The sequence below is a fragment of the Terrapene carolina genome, unplaced genomic scaffold (assembly GCF_002925995.2).
Source record: "Terrapene carolina triunguis isolate 2854851 unplaced genomic scaffold, T_m_triunguis-2.0 Scaffold69, whole genome shotgun sequence".
Taxonomy (NCBI): domain Eukaryota; kingdom Metazoa; phylum Chordata; order Testudines; family Emydidae; genus Terrapene; species Terrapene triunguis.
Window position 1 is genome coordinate 63,697,247 of NW_020664420.1, and position 12,460 is coordinate 63,709,706.

Genomic DNA, 12,460 nt, shown 5'->3' on the forward strand with positions numbered 1-12,460 from the left:
AGTTGGTGAAAGGAAGGAGGGGGGAAGGGTCAATTTCTCCTTGTTTTAAGATCCAAGGGGTTTGGATCTGTATTCACCAGGGAATTGGTGAAAGGTTTCTCAAAGCTTCCCAGGGAAGGGAATGGTGGCAGCGGACCAGATCTAAGCTGGTAGTTAAGCTTAAAAGTCCTCATGCAGGCCCCCACACTTGTACCCTAAAGTTCAAAGTGGGGATACAGCCTTGACACTGCCATAAATGAAACCAGAGTAATGAGGACCTTAAATTGCTATCCTTTATGTGGCACACAATATTTTTTAAATCATAAGCTGCATGGCTGAAGCAAGTTTTGTGAGGCCTCTGTATAATTTCCAAAAAATTATTTTCTCATAAGAATGGCCTACTGGGTCAGACCAATGGTCCATCTAGCCCAGTGTCCTGTCTTCCAACAGTGGCCAATTCTGGGTGCTTCAGAGGGAATGAACAAAATGAACAGGCCATCATTGAGTGATCCATCCCCTGTTGTCCACTCCCAGCTTCTGGCAAATAGAGACTAGGGACACTCAGAGCATGGTGTTGCATCCCTGAGCATCTTGACTAATAGCCATGGATGGACCTTCCTCCATTAACTTATCTAGTTCTTTTTTGAACCATGTTATAGTTTTGGCCTTCACAACATCCCCTGGCAAAGCATTCCACAAGTTGACTGTGTGTTGCATGAAGAAGTACTTCCTCTTGTTTGTTTTAAACCTGTTGCCTATTAATTTCATTGGGTGACCCTTGGTTCTTGTGTTATGTGAAGGAGTAAATTATATTTCCTTATTCACTTTCTCCACACCAGTCAAGATTTTATAGATCTTGATCACATCCCCTCTAAGTCAGTGCTTCTTAAAGTCGGGCCGCCACTTGTTCAGGGAAAGCCCCTGGTGGTCCGGGCTTGTTTGTTTACCTGCCGCGTCCGCAGGTTCGGCCGATCGCGGCTCCCACTGGCCACGGTTCGCCGCTCCAGGCCAATGGGGGCTGCAGGAAGGGTGGCCAGCACATCCCTCGGCCCGCGCCGCTTCCCACAGCCCCCATTGGCCTGGGACGGCGAACCGCGGCCAGTGGGAGCCGCGATCGGCCGAACCTGCGGACACGGCAGGTAAACAAACCGGCCGGGACCGCCAGGGGCTTTCCCTGAACAAGCGGCGGACCTGCTTTGAGAAGCACTGCTCTAAGTCATCTCTCTCCCAAGCTGAAAACTTCCTATCTTTTTAATCTCTCCTCATACAAAAGCTGTTTCATACCCCTAATCATTTTTGTTGCCATTCTCTATACCTTTTCCAATTCTAATGTATCTTTTTTGAGATGGGATGACCAGATCTGCATGCAGTATTCAAGATGTGGATTTACATAGAGGCATTATGATATTTTCTGTGTCTTATTATCTGTCCCTTCTTTTTATTCTCCACTTTCAGAAACCAATAGGTTAAGAACATAGTTAAGAACCGCCATACTGGGTCAGACCAGTGGTCCATCTAGCCCAGTATTCTGTCTTCCAGCAGTGGCCAATGCCAGGTGCTTCAGAGGGAATTAACAAAACAGGTAATCATTAAGTGATCCTGCCCTTGTTGCACATTCCCAGCTTCTGGCAAACAGAGGCTAGGGACACTTCAGAGCACGGTTTTGCATCCCTGCCCATCCTGGCTAATAGCCATTGATGGACCTATTCTCCATGAACTTATCTGGTTCTCTTTTGAATGGTTGACAGTGATGGCAGAGGGAAGCAATCATGCAAAAAGTGATGGACATAGCCAAACAGAGCAACATAGCATACATATTCTCCCCTTCCAAAAATGAAAATCTTCCCTAATCCACAATGTAGCACAAACTATAGTTTGTGGTTGTATTTTTGTCTGTTTAGGGTTACATGTTTACTTTTCTGTTGGCTGTGCATAAATGACTCTTGCTACATATAAGCAGTCTAGAGGGATTGTTTGGTCATAATGAGAAGCAATTGTCCACCTTTGTGAGGGCTGAATAATTTAAAGTTGTCTAACTTTAGGTATAACTTATATAGCTTTTCTAAATGTCACAATGTGGCTTCCAATAATTAGTGTGTGGTGTTTTCTGGTTGATTGTAGTCGGTAGCAGGTACAATATTTACAATCTGGTTTATTTCAGTATACCACTTGCTCTTAGCTATATCTGATTTACCGACTCTGAGTTTCTCTCTTTCAAGATTCAAAATGAAAAACTGGATTAAGTGCTCAATCAGTTATATGCTGCTAGCTCTGCACTATTATTCTGAAGTCAATATTCATAGAATCACATAGACTAGATGGGACCTCTGGAAGGTCATGTCAGCCTTGCCGCTGCTTTGTGACCATATCCTAATATTTCTTCTAATCCATGACTAATAGCTACTTATAAAATCGTGTCTTGAAAATGTTCAGTGATGTTCCTTCCTCTAATTGAATTTTTGGATTAGAACATTTCCCCTACTATTGAATTGGAACTATCCTCTTTTGAGGCTTAAACATGTTACTTCTGGTCTTGTCATCTTGGGGAAACAAGAATGATTACTCCTTTCTTGCTTACAACATCCTTTTTATTGGACTCACAAAATATTATCAAGTGTCTCCTTGGCTGTTGTTCTCCAAATTGTACAAACTTTGCTCTCTCAACTGTTCTTAATACTGTAGGTCTTATTTTGAAGGTTTTTATTAACTTTTGGTTTTTTGGGAGGGTTTTTTTGGAAATAAGGTGACTGGAAGAGCACTTGGTACTTCATCTCACTTTGCTGCTGAGATAATCTCCCTGTTTTACATATAGTATCTTTACTTATGCAGTACAACCCATGAGCATGATCTTGCAAACTCTTGCTCATTTGAGTACTTCTTATGCAAGTAACTCCTTAACTTTAACAAGACTACTCAAATGAGCAAGAGTTGCAGGATTAGGACCAAATATTTTCAATTTCATGGGACTGGAAATAGTCAAGGGAAACTTTTTGTCTGAAGATTTTGGGGGGAGGGTTGTTTGTTTGAAAAATAGCCTTTTTATGGGTTAAAAACATTCAAACAGTCCAATTTTAAGATTTTTTTCATCCATTTTTTTGCAAATTATTTTTTCAAAAATTTTAATTTTTTGAAGTGAAACATTGATAATTTTTATTAAAATCTTTTGGGTTTTGTTTATCAGAGTTTGGGTTTTCCTTCTTTTCTTTTTTCCTCTTATTTGTAAATATCCTTTTCCTTCCCCTCTCCCTTTTTTTCTAAAATTATTGGGGGAAAAGGGCAGGGAGGAAAAGAGAAAAGGAAGAAAGAAACAACAAAAAATAATGTGTAATGGAAATTCTTGACTAAAAAGAAATTCTATAAAAAAGTTTTTAAAAGCTGAAAAAAAATCACAAATATTTGAATGGAAATGAGTCAATTCTAAACTCTACAAAAATGAAAATCTCTTAGAAAATAAGAACTTTTTCACAAAGTTTTTCCATTTTCAACCAAGTTTAATTGAAAATTAGAAATGAAAAATATTAGGATCTTGGGCCCCAATCCAGCAAAATACGTATGTACGTGCTTTAACATACAGTAGTCCCATTGGCTTAAGTACGTACCAAAGGGCTTGTCTGAATTGGGGCTCTGAATCTGATCTCACACCTGTTTACTCAACTATAATCTCAGAATCAAGTATTATGTCTACTAATCTCTTTCCTCTGATGAATCTGCAGTCTGGTGTCCTGAGTACAGGGAAGGGAGTCAGCCAGTCTAGATTCTATTCCTGAATATACTACTGATCATGGTGTGATCTTGGCAAGTCATTTAGCTCCTTTCTGCCTCTGTAAAATAGGAATGAATGTACAGTGCTTTGAGATCTATGAGTGAACAGGATTCTAAAAGGAGAGGCATTTTTCTTTACTACTGCAGGATTGTTCCCTACAGTAATGCTTTGTTGTATCCAGGTTTTAAGTGACTCATGTAGTGGGGCTTTCATCAAGTGGAACCCACTTAATCATTAAAACAGTTTTTCCTGACACTGAATCTAAATTTTATTTTATTCACTTTCACCCCATTACTTATCGTTCTCACTCACCTTCTCTGAAGAATAGACTTATTCTCAACTGTTTGGCAGATCTCTTTGGCTGAAAAGAGATATTTGCTAATTGTCAGGTCACATGATTTTGATTCTACAAGCATTCTAGATTCATTAGCTCGCTTCTGGATCTCTGCCCATGGATGGCCTAAACAATGTTGAGTTCTCCTTTTTCTTTACACATGCAGAACAGCACAATGTTATGATACACTGCACCCTTTAATGGTGTTCCTTCTATGTATATATAGCTGTGTCTTTTCCAGCATTCATTCACAAAATTTTAATTTTTAAATCTTCCAACACTTTTAGTTTCACCTACATTCTAAATGTGGACTTGCTCTGAATCTAGTCATTCCATTTACACATGTTCCTCTTTTTTCCCCTTTAGAAAAAAATAATACAAGGACGTATGTGCCTGTAAGGTAGCTCAATCCATCATCTGCTGGTCTGGAATGGAGGTATTGGGTCTAAAGAACTAGTTTGCAGAAAAGCTGGTGCACCTACCTCAGGACCCATGAATAGAAGCCACATCTCTGATGCAGGAGCAGAGGATGGGATTGTCTTCAGTAGCAGGGCAATAGGTTCGGAGTAGAAAAAAATTAACACCTAGGCAATCAGGTTGCTTAGAACAGGACTGCTCTTTGTGGAAGTGGCCAGGCAAAGGAGTTTAGTGTAGGCTCTTCTAGTTCTATTTATTTGTTATATTTTAAAACTTGTTCTTTGTGTTAGGGGAAGAGAGTCCCTCTTTGTCTTTATCTGAGGCTAAACTTTGAAACTAGGTGCCCAAATTTAGGCACCTATATCCAAATGTAGGCACCTGTTTGTCAGAGCTGCTGAGTCGCACAACTCAACTGAAGTCAGTGTGAGCTGCAAGTGCTCAGCACTTCTGTTTAGATGCCTAAGCGTAGGCTTTGGTCCTTAATTTGAAAATGCCTTCGTGATATCCCTAAGCAGCCTCATTTTCCTCACTCACATCAATAACAGGTTCTCTTCCAGAGGTGCTCAATGTACAGCCCAAGAGCCAGATGCAATAGCACAGAAGCTGGCAATGCATTCAGTGGCTGCCTTTTCCTATAACTGCAGGGTCAGGATGAAGCCAATGAACTGTGTGTGTTTTTATGGGAATCCTGATTGCAGTCTATGGCCCAGATCATGCAACTTCTTGCACATAATTGGACTGCTGCACCTGCTTACAACCCCATTGCATTTAACAGGGCTCCCTTTGGGTGCAGCAATCTCCTCAGATGTATGAAATTGCAGGATTTGGGCCTAGTTCAGCAATTTCTATTAATCTTTCAGGAATGATTTCCACAACCATAACATCTGTTCTCACTTGAATTTATCTTTACTTTAGAGGATAGTTATGGTTATATGCAAATTAGCTGTGATCCATAGACTCAAGTCAATCACCAATGTTCCTTCAATCCCTCGTTACAAAATGCCCTCCCCATGCTGGGTTTCAGAGTTCACCCTCAGCAAATTTGGACTAGAGAGTCGGATCATCGGCTCCTGATTCCTGGCGCATCATTAGGCAAGTTACTTAACTTTATTCTGCCTTTTTGTTCTCTAACTAAAGATCTATCAAGTAACAAAATTATCTTTCCTGGCATAGCAGATTCATGCAGTAAAAAAAAAAAAAAACTGGCTGAGGAAAGGTAAATCTACTTAAAGCTGTTAACAAGAAAGTAAAACCTAACTTCAAAGTGGGTTTCTCCAAAAGCCAGATGTGCGGAGTGTTGATGGGCAAACTTCTTCAACAAACAGATCTTACAAGCATCACTTAAATCAGTGCTTCTCAAAGTTGGGCTGCTGCTTGTTCAGGGAAAGCCCCTGGCGGTCCGGGCCAGTTTGTTTACTTGCCACGTCTGCAGGTTTGGCTGATCGCGGCTCCCACTGGCCACGGTTCGCTGCTGCAGGTCAATGGGGGCTGCGGGAAGCGGCGCGGGCCGAGGGATGTGCTGGCCGCCCTTCCCGCAGCCCCCATTGGCCTGGAGCGGCGAACCGTGGCCAGTGGGAGCCGCGATCAGCCCAACCTGTGGACGTGGCAGGTAAACAAACCGGCCCGGACTGCCAGAGGCTTTCCCTGAACAAGCGGCGGCCCAACTTTGAGAAGCATTGATTTAAGTGACGCTTGTAAGGAATGAGATCTCTGAACAGACTGAAGGACAAAGTAAGGAGATGCTTGGAAAGCTAACAGACAGCCAATTACCAGATTTAATGTATAATCTAACATATTTTAATGGAGTGTAGTATACATGTCTGTATTTGATGTAGTATCTCACAACAGCATCTACAGGCACAGGTAAGTCTGTATCTTTTCTGGCTTGAACCCTCTTACATTTTCCTTCATCCTCCATATTGAGAATTACAAACCTCCCACTGAGAGAGGAACATGAAGCTTCTCCTTCCTCAGATTTGATAGCAGGAAGTCACAATACAGCTAAAACCACAGACAGAAGGCATCAAAGCGGTTGTATGCATAGCTATTGCACCAGAGCAGGTTAAGTACAAACAACTCTCAGGGCCCAATGCAAAGACAATGTGTAAAATGCCTTTAATAATGTTGTCTTCCCTACACTTGGACTCACTTAAGCCCATTTTACATTAACTTATATGTAAGGGAGTCTAAACTGGTGTAAGTTACATACGGAGATGCCTGAAGACAATATAAGCTAACGTGACTTGTGCCTTTTTGCACTCTAGAGTTGCTTTCTATTCTCCTCAGGTCTGGCCCCACAATATGTGTTACACTTTCTTAAACTCCTTTAGACTTAAGTGAAGCAAATTCAGTGGTGATGGATGAGGGGGTGCGAGTTCCATGTTGGTGAGTAGTTTGAGTCTATCTCTATAGACAGTCTAGCACCAGAGTGACCTCTCCCACTGTTCTGCTTACAGAGGTCACTATGGGTCTGAGATGATCTGTGACAGAGACAGTGTGCTGGAAGAAAATGAACACCAGTGGCAGGTAATATGGTCTGATATAGGCAGACTCGGACATTTGTAGGGAATTTCTGTGAATCTATGCCGTTGCTGGGACCAAAGAGAACCTGCCTCTCCTTTGCCATAGAATCAGAGAAGAGAAATAGAAGAAGAGAAATAGAAACAGAGAAACTCATGCCCTGCAGACCCTCCCCAGACTGCCTCCACTCTACCCCACAGCCACTGCAGGGGATGATCATTCAAGTTCACAGCAATAACACAGCAATATCCACCACATCCAATAAGTGTCAGATTTGGGGGCACAGGTAACAAGATCTGAAGGACTCCGCTTCCAAGTAGTTAAATGATAAATGCTATTTAAAGACTAAAAGGTTCAGGTCAAACACTGCGGAAAGAAGTTAGAACCTTGTGTTAAGATGGGCATTGATTTTTGGCTGATATACCTTAGCACTTATTGATGTTTCTGCTCACTGAGAGGCAGATTCTGATCTCAGTTACACCACAAAGTAACTATAGATTTACCCCGGTGTGCATAAGTTCAGAATCTGGCCTTGAGGGGGAACTCTCCTAGCAAGCACCCTGGCTTCATTAATTCAACTCTGAGATAAAGTTTTTGAGAAGTTTGACTAATAAGTGTTGATTAAATTTATTGCATTAGTGATTTTAATGTGTTTTAAGGTCAGTGCGTTACAACTGTACTTACTGCTGCTGGGTTCATGGTCCCTGGAGCATTTTATTGACTTTAGATAGCTATGCTAACCTGCAGTCAGGCTCAGTCCCATGAGGTGCTGAGAAGCCTGAACTCCTATTAAAGCCAGTGGAAGCTCAGGGTATTGCAGCAGAACCAAGTGTTCAGCAACTCAAAGGAGCAAGCCCTTAGCAAGGAGGAGGAGATGCTTTCCCATGAAATCAAAAGCTTGACTGAAAGGCAGTATTTGATTAGCTATCTGGTTATCTGTTCCTTCAGCCTGTTTAATTATAGTCTATGCATCAAGGAGGCCATACAGTCAGTTGGGTGCGGCAGTAGAAAGTGAAGGCCTTGCTGATTTCAAATATAAAGGGCATGAAAAGAAACATTCACTATTTCTTTACAAAGAGATAGAAGTTGCTTTTTATAGTTTAGGTGCAGGGTCATGTTTCATAGAACCATAGGGTTAGAAGGGACCGCAGGGGTCATCTAATCTAACCCCCTGCCAAGATGCAGGATTTGTTGTCGCGAAACCATCCAAGACAGATGGCTGTCCAGCCTCCTTTTGAAAACCTCCTGTGAAGAAGCTTCCACAACCTCCCTAGGCAGTCTGTTCCATTGTCCTACTGTCCTTACAATTAGGTAGTTTTTCCTGAGATTTAATCTAAATCTGCTCTGCTGTACTTTGAACACATTGCCTCTTACGTAACATAAGAACATACGAAAGGCCATATTTCATCAGACCAAAGGTGGTTCTTACCCAGTATCCTGTCTTCCGACAGTGGCCAATGCCAGGTGCCCCAGAAGGAATGAACAGAACAGGTAATCATCAAGTGATCCATCCCCTGTCCCCATTTCCGGCTTCTGGCAAACAGAGGCTAGGGACACCATCCCTGCCCATCCTGGCTAATAGCCATTGATGGACCTATCCTCCATGAATTTAATACTTTTTGGAACCCGGTTATAATCTTGGTCTTCACAACATCCTCTGGCAAAGAGTTCCGCAGGTTGACTGTGCGTTGTTTGAAGAAATACTTCCTTTTGTTTGTTTTAAACCTGCTGCCTATTAATTTCATTTGGTAGCCCCTAATTCTTGTGTTATGAGAAGGAGTAAATAGCACTTCCTTATTTACTTTCTCCACACCAGTCATGATTTTATAGACCTCTATCATATACCCCTTAGTCGTCTCTTTTCCAAGTGAAAAGTCCCAATGTTACTACTCTGTCCTCATACAGAAGCTGTTGCATACACCTAATCATTTTTGTTGCCCTTTACTGAACCTTTTCCAATTCCAATATATCTTTTTTGAGATGGGGTGACCACATCTGCACACAGTATTCAAGATGTGGGCATACCATATGGATTTATATAGAGGCAATATGATACTTTCTGTTTTATTATCTATCCCTTTCTTAATGATTCCCAATATTCTGTTCGTTTTTTTTGACTGTCGCTGCACATTGAGTGGATGTTTTCAGAGAACTATCCACAATGACTCCAAGATCTCTTTCTTGAGTGGTAAAAGTAATTTAGATCCTATCATTTTATATGTATAGTTGAGATTATATTTCCCAATGTGCATTACTTTGCATTTATCAACACTGAATTTCATCTGCCGTTTTGTTGCCCAGTCACCCAGTTTTGTGAGACCCCTTTGTAGCTCTTTGCAGTCTGCTTTGCACTACTATGACATCATCTGGAAGGAGACATCATCTTGTCCTGCCCTCTGTGGCAAAAAGAGAACAACTTTTCTTTATCTTTTTTATAGCAGCTTTTCAAGTATCTGAAGACTGCTATCATATACCCCCCTTAATCTCCTCTTTTCAGAACTAAATGCACCCAGTTCCTTTAGTCTTTGCTCATATGGCTTGCATTCCATTCCTTTGGTCATCTTTGTCGCTCACGTCTGAATCCTTTCCGGTTTGTCTACATCCTTTTTACACATTGGTGACCAAAATTGGACACAGTACACCAGCTGAGGCCTAACCAGCACCGAGTAGAGTGGTAATATCACATCCTGTGACTTGCATGCTATGCAACCTAAAGTTGCATTTGCTTTTTTTGCAACAGCATTGCATTGCTGACTCATGTTGAAGTTGTGATCCACCATAACTCCCAGATCCTTTTGAGCAGTACTGCTGCCAAGCCAGTTATCTCCCATTCTGTATTTGCGCATTTGGCTTTTCTTCCCTAAGTGTAGCACCTTACATTTGTCTTTGTTGGATTTCATTTTGTTGACTGTAGACCAGTTCTCCGATTTAACAAGATCCCTCTGAATTTTAGCTCTATCCTCCAAAGAATTGGCAGCCCCCCTCATTTTGTGTCATCTGCAAACTTGATCAGTATGCTCTCTATTCCTACATCGTCCAGGTCATCAGTAAAGATGTTAAACAACACTGGACCCAGAACAGAGCCCCGTGGAACCCCACGTGTGACCTCCCTCCACTCCAACCTCATTCCATTAATAGTTACTTTGTGTTTGCTTGTTAACAAATTATGTATCCACTTGATGGTAGTTCTTTCAAGCCCACATTTCTGCAGCTTACTTATCTATCCGAGTTTCATGCTTCCCTTGCTACCATGTTTTCCATCTTGCAAACGTAGTTAATTCTTCTGCTATATTTTTAGTTTGAAGCAATTATAGTACAAAGAAAAGACTAGCTCAAAAGTTTTTTGTTTGTTTGTTTTGTTTTTTCATAAAGGTATTGACGACTCTGAACATAGATGACTTTCCAAAGATGTTTTGCACCCAAGTATCTCTATGATGGTCATGGTAGAAATATTTAGATACATTAAATATACAGATGAGACAGACAGAGGCTAGATCCTCATCTGATATCAACTAACATAGTTCCTTTCATGTCAGTGTTTTGCTGATTTATCAGGTATGGATCTGACTCAGATTAGCTAAAGTAAGATTAAATTTGATAACATTACATAAAAGAAAAGAAAATTCTCATGGTAGTCCTAGCTACTATAACAGGCAGATTGGTGAAAGATGTTATTTTCTGTAATTTTTCCCCTTTGATCTTTGCTTGGCTGATTTAATGTAAAAGAGCTATAGCCTTTATATGGAGACCTCTTGTAACATATTAGGCTGCTGGATAGAAAGCCTGTTTGTTTGGGGAATGATTGGATGTTAGCGAGTGAATTAGAATGCTGAATTCATGTGAAAAACATTGGGCTGGATTGTGACTCACAACACATGCCCATGCACGAGACTAAGGGGGAGTAAGAATTCACCTTGCCCCCCTATGTGGGTTACTTGGACCTTGGGCAATGGTCACATACTCCTCACAGAGCAGATGGGTGAAGAATTGGCTGGGAAAGGCAGGGAATGGGCACAACTTTGGTATAGACCAGGAGTCTCAAACTCAATTTACCTTAGGGCCAGTGCCAGTCCTCAAATCCTCCCAGCCGGCCAATGTCACTCATGCCGCCCAGAACCCACCCCCCCAAAACGCTGCCCCCCAAAAAACTCTGTCCCCCACCTGCCTAAAGCTCTGGGACGGAGTTTGGGTGGGGGACGAGGTCTGGGGTAGGGGATTGGGGTGCAGGCTCTGGGGGGGGAGTTTGGGTGCAGAAGGGGTGAGAGGTTGGGCTCTGGGAGGGAGTTTGGGTGGGGAGGAGGTCTGGGGTGCAGGCTCTGGGATGGAGTTTGGGGGGCTGGGTGCAGGCTCTGGGAGGGAGTTTGGAGGTGTGAGGGGAGTGTCTGAGGGAGGTGCAGGCTCGGGGGGAGTTTGAGGGCTGGGGAATGTGGGGAGGGGGTGCGTGGGAAGGGGAAGAGGGTGCAGGCTCTGAGAGGGGGTGGGGGTGCGGGCTCTGGGAGGGGGTCGGGGGTGAGGTGCTTACCTGGGCCTCCGCGCGCGTCCGCCCCCAGGCACCGTTCCTGCAGCGTCCCATTGGCCAAAGGGGTGCTCGGGGCAGGGGCAGCACGGGGAGGCACAGCCCCGCCCCCGGGTCACAGGGAGGGGCTGGCAGCCACTGGAGCAAGCAGGCAGATGCCGCTCAGCTCTGCTGCGCTGCCGGGGCCCCTGAGGGGGGAGCACCCAGGGGCGGCGCCAAGAGAGAGACCCGGCCACAAAACTGCTGGAGCCCCACCAGCCATACTGGGGAGGCTCACGAGCCACAGATGGCCCGCAGGCCGGGAGTTTGAAACCCCTGGTATAGACCATACCATCCTCACCCCACTTGCAGAGCAAGGAGGAAGCAGGGAGGAGCAGTGATTCAGAGGTGTCTGAGTTACAGGTCTTCCCTTAGGCACAGCAGTTTATGCACCCCTCCTTGCTCAGGGTTGTATCTTCAGTTACAATCTAGCTCTTTGGGACTATCCCTAAGACACAGTCCCAAGATCCAGGAAAATATCTGATGCTTGATCTTTAGTCTTCTCCTGTAGAAGTGATTTTAGTGCTGACGTGGGCTGTCACATGAATATCTCCGGAAAATGGACTTCTCCACGGCAAGGATACAGCAAAGGTAGCAGCTGTGCAAGTTCCCCCCAGAACCCTGCTACTGAGCCTCAAGCCAGTTCGAGAAGAATCATTTCTACAGGTGAGGAGCCCTGTTGTCAGTCTTTGGGCCCAGTCAGTCCTGGCTCTATTGGTACAGGCTGCCAGCAAAAGGGTTCATTGCTTTTGATGAATTGGTAAGTGGTCTGAAACCGCTTCCTAATGTATTTAATAGAGGCCACCAGCCATCCTGAAGCTCTTTGGATATTACTACTCTAAGTTTCTTTTAGGATGGTTGAGAGAAAAAGAGACCGTGTCATTTTGCTTTC